This window comes from Saccostrea echinata, unplaced genomic scaffold, assembly GCF_033153115.1.
Source record: "Saccostrea echinata isolate AGI-Se365-2 ecotype Australia unplaced genomic scaffold, CSIRO_AGI_Sech_v1 ptg000009l, whole genome shotgun sequence".
Lineage (NCBI taxonomy): Eukaryota > Metazoa > Mollusca > Bivalvia > Ostreida > Ostreidae > Saccostrea > Saccostrea echinata.
In genome coordinates, this window is record NW_026889758.1 from 4,999,029 (window position 1) to 5,010,000 (window position 10,972).

Genomic DNA, 10,972 nt, shown 5'->3' on the forward strand with positions numbered 1-10,972 from the left:
TCGATATGGATTAATTTCAATAGTTTTAACTCGCACATGTTTCAAGGCATAAAACTCGCTTTAACATTATAGTACTATTACACTAGTGTATATTTTTCATAAACTCGTAAGCTGTTATGAACAAAATTAATATGTACTTTATTCATGTATAATGAGATTTGGAAACATTAACATTATCAAAATAAAGCAATATAAAAAAGTAAAAAGACTAAAATGCAGCAATTTATAATCAATAACAAAAGCAAATTTATTTTAAAGTAAATGGAAAATCGTGATTTAAAAAATAAAAATAAATATATAAAACCACGTGAATCAAACCGTCCTAAGAAAGTCATTGACACGAGGTGATATAACTGTGAATTTATCAAACGTGTTTGAATATTTTTTTTTTTTTACCTTGTATATCAATATGTATTATAATATAACAGAACGTAGACCTATATACAGAAGTACATAACCGATAATATGAGGGAGACCACACAGAAGATAGTAACTGAACTGATGAAACAGACTCTGACACACCCTGTGAAGCACTAATAAACGATAAAATAATCCTATTGAATATGCCAGAGTTTATAAAAATAAAGTTCTCGTCTAATATACACTTATCTTAATAGGGTTCATGATCAGTTTTTAAAACATAGTATATTTTCAGTTCAATATATATACATTTTAAAAAATGTGTAACAAGGGTCAACATAACATATATGAACAATTTCATATGAAATTTCTTAAGAATAACATGAATTATTTTTAAATCTTTTTTTTATATTTTATACGAAAGATTTCTATTTGGATATTTATAGATTTTTTTGTCAAATTAATGTATACAGGTATGTAGATTACATAATTTCTACATGAAGATAAATTCTAATGGAAACATGTCATTATAACTATTAGTATTGTATATCACATCATACATGTATCATATGATATTCATATCAAACACTTTAATAGACTTTATATTTGATAACATTCGAATAGTGCATTGATTTTTAGTATACACAGACAAGTAAATCGCCCTGCAGAAATTCACAATTTTACATTTAGAACACCCCAACATATGAAATAAAATACAATTTACCCTAATAAAAACATCAAAAGATTGATGTCTTATTGCACTAAGTATTTCAACATGAATTTCTGACAAAAACTCATGTTGAAATATCCAGTTCCTGAAAACATAAAGATCTTTGAGCATTCTGCGAAATGAAGGAGAAATATTACATAAAGAGTTTTATACTAACTATAACATACTATTTCATGCAACATTGAGGGGATCTTGATGTTCGATTTGCTATTAATTTAATTATCTTTTGAATTCTCTAAAATCCCGTTCATGCGCCCATTAACACACGTAGTGCAAATTTTTGCATATACACAAATTTTGCAGTCGTGTGTACTTTGGGGCATGTGGGGTTAAGTAGTATTTGTACACGAGTATTTTTACTTCTTCACTGTAGTGCAAAATTTACATCTAGTCAGACTTGTTGCAAAATAATTTTTACATATGAATAAATATCCTCCTTGATATGAACGCGTAGCAAATTTAACACACATAAGCAGCTATTGAGATTGTCTTCTGCATTACATTAAAATCTGCATAATTTCGTGTATTAGAAAGGACAGCGACCTTCTGCTGTGTCTATAAGTTATTTCAAGTAGCATTTGAATAAGAAATGGCGAAGGGAAAGGACTGCAAGGGCAACGAAAAAACCACTGGGTTGAAGAAAAATTTAAAATTCCCAAAAAGGTAATCTAAAGCCCCTTTCACATGATCTCATGTTTGCAAATTTTACTCTTGGTGTATAAATGTAATTTTTGCGATACGTTCACATGCACTCTCAAACTGCATGTAAATCAGCATTAAATGGCAATTTCAAAGTATTTTGCAAATACTCGTTTAGGCTTTCTAGTTGCTCTTCAGCCCAAAGTTCCTCCTACATGCACTAAGAAGAACATTGCTGTTTCTTGTTTAATTGCTACTTAAAATAATAATTGGACTTAATGATACAACAGAAGGCCACTGCTCTGTCTAATATAAAAAAGATGCATTTTTAATGAAATGGATGATGCTATATTTTCTAGACAATCTCAATACATGTATTTCTATTCTTGTGTAAAATTTGCTACGCGTTCACATGACTGAAAATACACCAGGATTAAATTTACTCATATGTAAAAGTTAATTTACACCTAATCTGACTAGAGGTAAACTTTGCACTAAAATTAAAAATACTCAAAAATCTTGCTTACCCCCCTCCCCCCAGCACGTTCACGTGTTAAAATACACCCAGGTGCAAAATTTGCGTGTACGTGCATATGTATATATGTAAAATTTTCTCACCATGTATAAATAGCCGCATGTGAACGGGGCTTCAGTATTTTCAGAATGCTTGGAAATTGTCAGCTTAAGACTGATTTACACACAGTTTGCTAATGCATAATAAAAAAAATAAAATAATAAATGAACGCTTCGCAAAAATTACATTTACACACCAGGAGTAAATTGCACACATGTAAACTTTACACTGTAAGTAAAAGGGCGCATGTGAATGGGGCTAAGAAAATTGCACTCTCCATATTCCAATGACCGAACGGTCAACGTATCAACAGCTATTACTTTTTTAAAGACTCTCTCAAAAATAAAACTATTCTTGAATATTTAATTGAAGTTTATGTCATATCTGTTTCATTTTAAGAGCTATCGAGGGCACCACAGGTATATTCGAACACATGTCGAATGTAGCACTGACACGAGATGTTGCAGAAGGATTTAAAGGCAAGTATTCGGATTGGTCACAGATTGGTATTGAACCCACAGACTAAAACTTTGTTGTTTTTTCTTTTGTTTTTGTTTGTTGTTTTTGTTTTTTAATCTTTTTTCACTTTGTTTTGTTTGATTGTTTTCTTTCTTTCTTTTCTTTTTTTTTTGGGGGGGGGGGGTTAGATAAAGCAAAATACCCGGTATAGCGAAACATTTTCAGGAAATCATGTTCATGTTGCCACTTGATATATCCTAATTTTTTCCAGTTTAGAAGTATTTAAAAAAATCACTATCCACGCAAAATAAGACTTACTACATTATGATTTACAAAGAGGGGAGGGGGTATCGAATCTTGGAAAGATACACCGTTAAATACTAGTACATGTACGAGTATTTAACGTTAATTATTCTCGTATTGGATTCGTAATTCAATGATATATGGTATGTTAATAATTGTTTCATATGTAAGAGATGTTCGGTGCAACATCCATATCTACATTTAGCACTTGAAACATTTAATCAATACTTATTAAATGAAATATGAAGATAACGAAGTAATCAAGCTCAAAAATCCATTCATACAAAACAGTTATAGCAAACACGTTTTTAATGAATTGTTTTTTGTTTTAAAGAAATTTTCAGCCCATTTTTCAGCTTTATTTTGCGTTAGCCCCAAACATTTACCTTTATTTTGCAATTCAATCCAAAACATGTAAACGTAGGATTCTTCCAAAAATAATTATGAATTTACCTTCAATTTACCATGTGCGCAGTGGTAAGAGCGTCTGCTCTAGAGTCGCGGAGTAAGGAGCTGATCCTTACGTCGCGGGTTCGAATCCCGCTGTGGGACGTGGAGACCGGTCCTTCGGATGAGACCGTATAAACCGAGGTCTCGTGTCGCAGTGGGTGCTGGCACGAAAAAGATCCCTCACTGCTCAATAGCCTTGAGTGCCGAAATTTGAGCTCTCCACCAGCAAGTGGTGGTGTCTCCATATAAGGGGAAAATTCTCGAGAGGGACGTTAAACAACAAACAAACAATAAATTTACTATGTAACAAATTTATCTGAGTTTAAGAACAATGACATACAAGAAACAATGATATAAATGTTAACCCATGTACTTTCCTAATTACGATTTTTGATTTTTCTGATTTTGGGTATCCAGTAACCTTAATGCCAAATTGATAGTCACTTATTGTCCTTTATACGGTATTTTGACATAAATGCTTTTTTTTAGCAGCAGACCAATGGATTTTAATCGCCAAAATTATAAGCCTAAATAGCCTAACCATGTACAATTAATTTATGAATGTTATGACTTGCCCTTTTTACTCCATTTGCAATTTTACATCCGCCAAAATAACCCACTTCCTGGTATGTATTTAGATTTTTTTTAGCAATGCATAATTTCTATGAAGTGATTGTTTTGAAAAAAAAAAGTCCAATTTTTATTTCAAATATTTCTGTATTTTAATTTTTTTTTTTTACATTTGAATTCTATTTTAGACCACTTGGAGACATGAAAAGGATATCAAAATACATGTACACTATTTTGCTGGTCTTATTTTCATGCAAAAACTAGAGGGGAAACGAAACATTTTTCTGTATAACATAACGCATTTTAATTTGAAGTCAAGGTTTTGTAAAAATAGTTTCAACATCTGTATTTGAGTGTTGAACATTTTGCTTGCATAATCATTTTTAAACACAAAATAGCTAAAGCCTTTTCAACTGAAAAAAAAATGTTATATGGATTTTTAAACAAACCAGAATTTTTTAACGTAAAATTTTAAACTAAATTCTTCAACATAGCACCTTTTTTGCTTTTGTAATTCATCTATAGGTATTACACCTTAGTTTAATTAAGCCTGATTATTTGAACCAGTTCTTCAAAATGGCTACTCTCCATTACAAGTCTGTCTTTTTTTCAGTTATTTCAAAATAAATTTAAGATTAAATATTAATAGTGTGCATTTTTGTAATTTACATATACCTTCATTTGGTTAATAATTTTGAAATAGAAGCTCAAATTGAACATCAGAAGACATTAATATTAACATATTTAATTGATTCGTAATATAATTTTTATACAATAATCACAATTACTTTTGAACTTATCTCCTTGTTACATGTTACAACATCTTACTACTCTAAGTGCGTTTATTGTGTACCTCCGTCCTTCATTACTAATGCCGTATTTATATTTTAACGGCCATTTTATTTCGACATTTTTTTTAATTTTTTTTTTTTTTTTTTTTTTTTTTTTGCATATTTCGTTGTTTTTCTGTTTAAGGGATGAATTTAATACCTACCCAAGTTATACTGTATAACATGGGTTGGGGCAGTTTACGTTTTATAAACTGTGAAACGGTTTATAAAAAGCATAAACTGTTCAAACCCAGGTTATACCAGTATAACTTGGGTAGCTATTAAATTCATTCCTTATAATTAAATTTCCCATCATTAAGTGTAGAAAAAAGACAATTTCTCCTTCAAAAATGCCTTTAAATTGTAAATATTTTAAATGTAAAGTCAAGCGGATTGATACGTTTTTGACGTAAGTCTTGTGAGGTAGGCAACACAGGTTATAAGATATAAACTAATGTTTTTATCCAATCAAATGACGCGTTACAACTAAAATTAAATTATAAATAAATATTTTCAAGGATCATCTGATTTAAAAAGGAGAAGAAGAAGAAGAAATTTTGCTTTTGTGCTTTTCAAACGATTACTAACTTATTTGCTTTTATCAAAGGCATAGATAAAGACAAATCCAGAAAATAAAAAAAATGTCAAACTCCTTTAACTATACAAGGGGGTCTGTTTTGTTAACGACATAGTTCGACATAATGTTAGTATATGTATATGTGTATATTATAATTCTAGAAGAATAAATTTCTAGAATCATAAGGGGAAAAAAACCAACAACAACGACTAAAGGTTTTAGAAGCTGAAGAGACATATAAATATTAGAGATTCACAACCGTTTGAAATCTCGTAATATCTCGAGGGTCCTATTGTTTACTTTTTTCAAATCACGCACTGTTTATATAAATCAAAATTATCAAGGATAACAAAGTATTTTTTTTTTTAATCAACAATTTTTTAGAACGTTATATATATATATATATATATATATATATATATATATATATATATATATATATATATATATATATATATATATATATATGTATATATATATATATATATATATATATATATATATATATATATATATATATATATATATATATATATATATATATATATTCCACAGCAGGATTCTGAAAAAAAGGCAATAGGTATGAGGTATCCCTTGAAGGGTCATATCTCCGAGATTTCGCCAACTTTCGATCAATGGCCTCTTTAATTTACCAGTTTGTTTTGTTAATCCATGATAGTTTTAAAGTTTCACAAATCACACACCAATTTAGAATAGAATTAATAGTAAATTAAGTTCAGATCGAAATACAAAACCACTAAAAAGTAATATTAAGAAAAATGCCATGGTGGAGTTGCGTACTTGTGTTATTTAACTCTTGTATCTAGTCGACTGGTTTGTTTGTTTGTGTGGTTTTTTTTTCTTTTTTCTTGGTTAACTTTTTAGAACATTTTGAGACAAAATGTTTATGTGAGCAATGAATGATAACAGTTAATATTCTTAATCAATGAAGACTGTTGAAATTTCGGATGTTATGGTCGTTCATTAAAATTTAGATATATGATCTGCAATTTTTTTTTTTATTTGCATTCAAATTTTTAATTTTGATTTTATGGTTTGGACAAGTTGTGATGATGCACACGAAGACTTTGCTATATTGTTGCTGAAATTTTATCAAACTCACAGTTATTAATTCTTTGTATATATTACCCATAAAAATTCTAAGAAAGGAGATATGTTTTGCAAGCAGATTCAGAATTTTTTTCTTTTAAATACATCTGTAATGGTAGGTTTAACAGGATGCATGATGTATGTATAGTGTAATTCTATATTCGTATGAAAGATAACAGTTTGAATCACCAGAAAAGTGAAGGCCTTTCATCAAAAATCGAAGAACGAAAACAGGACTCGGTCATGGCCATAATTCAGGATTGCGCTGTTAATCATGTGTACATGTACCTTTTAAGTTTGATTAATTTTCCATGGAATATAACGTCCTTCATTTGGATTACACATCTTAATCAAGAAGTTCCATACAAATTTTCCAGCTTTTGTATCAAAATTCATAATGAATAAGTTTCCTTTCACTTTTATGCTTATAAAGTAATGCTTAACATAACATACTGCAGTAATACTCGACTTTTCTACCTTGATACCTGAAACCACCAAAGCAAAAACAAATTCATCAATTTTAATTGAACATGGAAATACAGCAAAATGTATTGGCGGATGTGTGCCCTTGCAATCACACTTTGAAAACTTAAAATGGAACAGCCAGTGACACATAGAAATAGCACATATTTAATAACGTTTTAGAACCAAATTGGCAAAGCTAAGCATGCGACGTCCCGCCACAGAAAATATAGAAAGAGGAGAAGATAATTACGTTCATTCGAAAATAGTTCAACGTTATTAAAAGCAACTAGTCGATCACAAACGCCAGAGGCTCCAGCGAGGACAAACTTGAATTGACAGTTTTCTTGAAATTGGAAACCTACAATTAAATAATATAAATTTTCCAAATCTCATTATTATCATAGGCAGTGCTGTCGCCATATTTGTCACTCTGGTATCACTTTTATCTGTACGGATTACGTTAGCTCAATGTATGGGGATGATTTGACCGTTATATGTTCTGATATTATTATTTTTTTCTGGCCCATTTAATATTAATTTTTGCTTCTTTGAATAGAACAGTTAGTTATAGTATCAGATAGCTATTGGAATTGATGTTAGAGTGTAAAAATTACAATAAAATATGTAAAATGCAAATGATAATTTTTTTTTGTGAATTTGATAATTCAATTATGTAAATACATTTGAACTTCGGTATCTCGAAACAAATTTGATGGTTCTCCTATTGAATTAATAATAAAGTAGATACAACGCAACGTGTATTCCAAATACTCTTATATTTTTATTGATCTTGATAATGTATTAATTTTTAGATAGAACAGTAATTTAAATTTTAAAACTATACATGTAAATTAAGATTTTTTTTAAGACCTGGATAAAAAGCTATATAATTTCTTATTCTAGTTTACTGAACCTTTGAACTGCAAGACAGTGTCCTGATAATTTGTAACAACACGTTTCATATGAATATTCATTAAAACAGGTGGTGTTAAATAATTTATCGAAACACTGGCCTCTAACTTGCATAGAGAAAAGAATGAAGTTTGTTAAATCTATTTAGTAAACAATTACCAAGTGAATTCAATTCAATAATGACTGCTTAATACGTGAAATATTGCGTTTTCCTTATCCTTGGTGTATGCAAGTATTTAATAGCTAAATGGATCTTTATAAACATGTATATGTTTGATAATTAAAGAGCACGTGTATGGGGTAATGTACTTTTTTCAAGTACACCATTAAATGTCAGGAAAACTTACAGAGGAAATGAATAATAAACTTCTTGTTCTCATATCTTTCTACATTTTTAATTTTCATTACTGAAGCTAAAACATCGCCAAATCAATCATGTTTTGATACGGATCACTGCTCTAGACATTTTGGCAACAAACTTTAATGTTTATTTATTCCTTTTTTCTAATCTTATGACTTTTGTTTGTTAAAAGTATATTTTAATCAAAAGATTTGGTATCTAAGTTTTCGTGACAGGCAGATGTGATTTCATCAAGGCATTTGGCTAGAAAATGGTAGTCAAAGAGGATTTAAGATGTGCTTAATATGCCGTGAAAGTGGGTAATCAAATTTCATAATTTGTGAAAGAAAATCGAAGGTTTGTACGTCATATTTACAGTTTGTAACTGCATGTTGGCATTCTATTTCACAAATTAGCCATGCTTAAAAAGACTGAAATGAAAATCTCCCAAAGGAGTTTCTTGATTATAAGATTTAATTCAGTAAATTGATTCAAATGAGTTTCTTTTTCTACCATACTGTTGGCGACACTAAATTGCCACGCGCATGCCAGTTACGAGGAGTTCAGACAGCAGTTAGCTGGTATCGCAGGATGTTAATTGCAGAGAATTGTGCTTTCTACGAGTTAACCACAATTTTATAACATTTTTTTGTTTGTTTTGTTCAAATTGATTGATTATAATGGTCATTTAAAAATTATTGAGTAAGTAACCGGGTGAAGATGGGAATCAAACGTGTGTGAAAAGAAATAACTCAGCGATGAGCAATTGTTAAACTACAAAACTATTTAATGAAATTAATTTGAAATTATTGAATATTTAATTTAAAATGGTTGAATTTCAATACTAAACTATTTATTTTATTTCATAAAAATTCAATATAAAATTTAATTATTTTAATTAGTAATTAGAAACTGGAAAGACATCTATAGATTTCATGAAAAATAGTTAATGACTTAAAATTTTCTGAAAATATCGTTACATATAGGCTTACTGTTTACGATGCTAAACTATATAACTAAAGTATTTGTAAAATACAATTTTACATGTACAACGTAACTCGAGTATTTTTTTTTTTACTAGTAGAGAAAGTTTTACATTTTTACAATATCTAAGCACTTTCGCCGATTTTGTGAAAATCCTTTATTTTATGCAATGTCAAATAAGACTACTCTGTTACTTTGTCTTTCTTGTATCCTTGCACGCATGTATTGCAAGTGGCCAAATTCACAATCAATTCCAAAACATACCTCAAAGCTGAAACTGACAAGGTATTAATCTACTTGCCCAGGGATAATGAAAAAAAAATGCAATCATACCTGAAATCTAGATTTGAGAAGTGACTGCAGAAAAAAAAATCCAAACAGAACTTGGCAAGCCCAAGGGAGGATCGTAAAATAAAGCTAATCAGGTGAACTTGTAAAATATTCAACAAAGATGGTCCAAGATGAAAGACAAGCTGGCATATCTTGCCAAAAAAGTCTTTAATTGCCGAGTGGGCCTTCTAACAAGACAGTTATGTTTCCCCGGAGAGCTTATTCTGTTTTCATGGTATTCTTTCGACTTTTTATTTTCTTTGCATGCCATACTAGGAGAGAGAAAAAGGGCGATCGGAACCACCGCTTCCTCCAGCTTGAGACGATGGAAGGCCCAGTCGTTCCGTGAAGATTTTTATTACCAGTGGCGGTATCGTCTCGACTTGACAAGGTGATAAAAGCGAACGGGGAATTCATAACCTAGTATGGCACCATGGAGAACTATGACTCGTTTTTTCGGTTTATTGTATTCTTTCATTCAATTCCCAAACCATTGTATTGGAACAATTGTTTCCAGATATAACAATTGACTATATTTCAGGAAACTAGAGGCATATGTTTCCAGGTCTTGCTGTTTCTGGCCATTATGAAATGCAAATATTAATGTACAAGACGGCTAAGATTTAGGGTTATTTGCAGAATAAAATGTTCAACTTTGAAATTTATCAAATCCAAAGTATTGATAACTGTAATTTACATTTTGTTTATCCAGTTTATCTTAGTGCTTTTTATGATGCTTACTATACTTAATTTGTATGGTGCTTACTGCTAATGTTTTTTTTAAAAAAAAACAAAAAAAAAAAACAAATGTCCACTAATTAAATTTCTAAGAAATGATATTATTATTGCAGATTTTTTTTCTTGTGCCTTTAATATTGATACTTTATTTTATTTCATTTTTCATAATAAGTCCTTTTTTTCTCAATTGTAATATATAAAAATATGTTTAAACATGTACATTATTTTTCTGTATCTGATTGACTCAAAATATATATCACATGATCAAGTACATGTATATATATTGTATATTATATAACTATGGACTCTTTAAGACGTTAATATAGTTTGATATTCACCAGAAAAAAATACCCATATTGACCGAGGCTCCTATACTAACCATCTTAAGAGTCCTTCATGTTTTATTATATAGTTTGGTATTGAATAAATACATATAGTGTGCAACACATTGAAGGCTGCATGACACCACTTTCATTAATGAACTTTTGTCTTAGAAAAGATTAAAAATAAGTTCAGATAACAAAATAAATTCCGTGTTTTACTTTCCTTGTTCGTTAGACATTAATTGCCGTCGATATCCGGCAATAGGCGTGCAAAACGT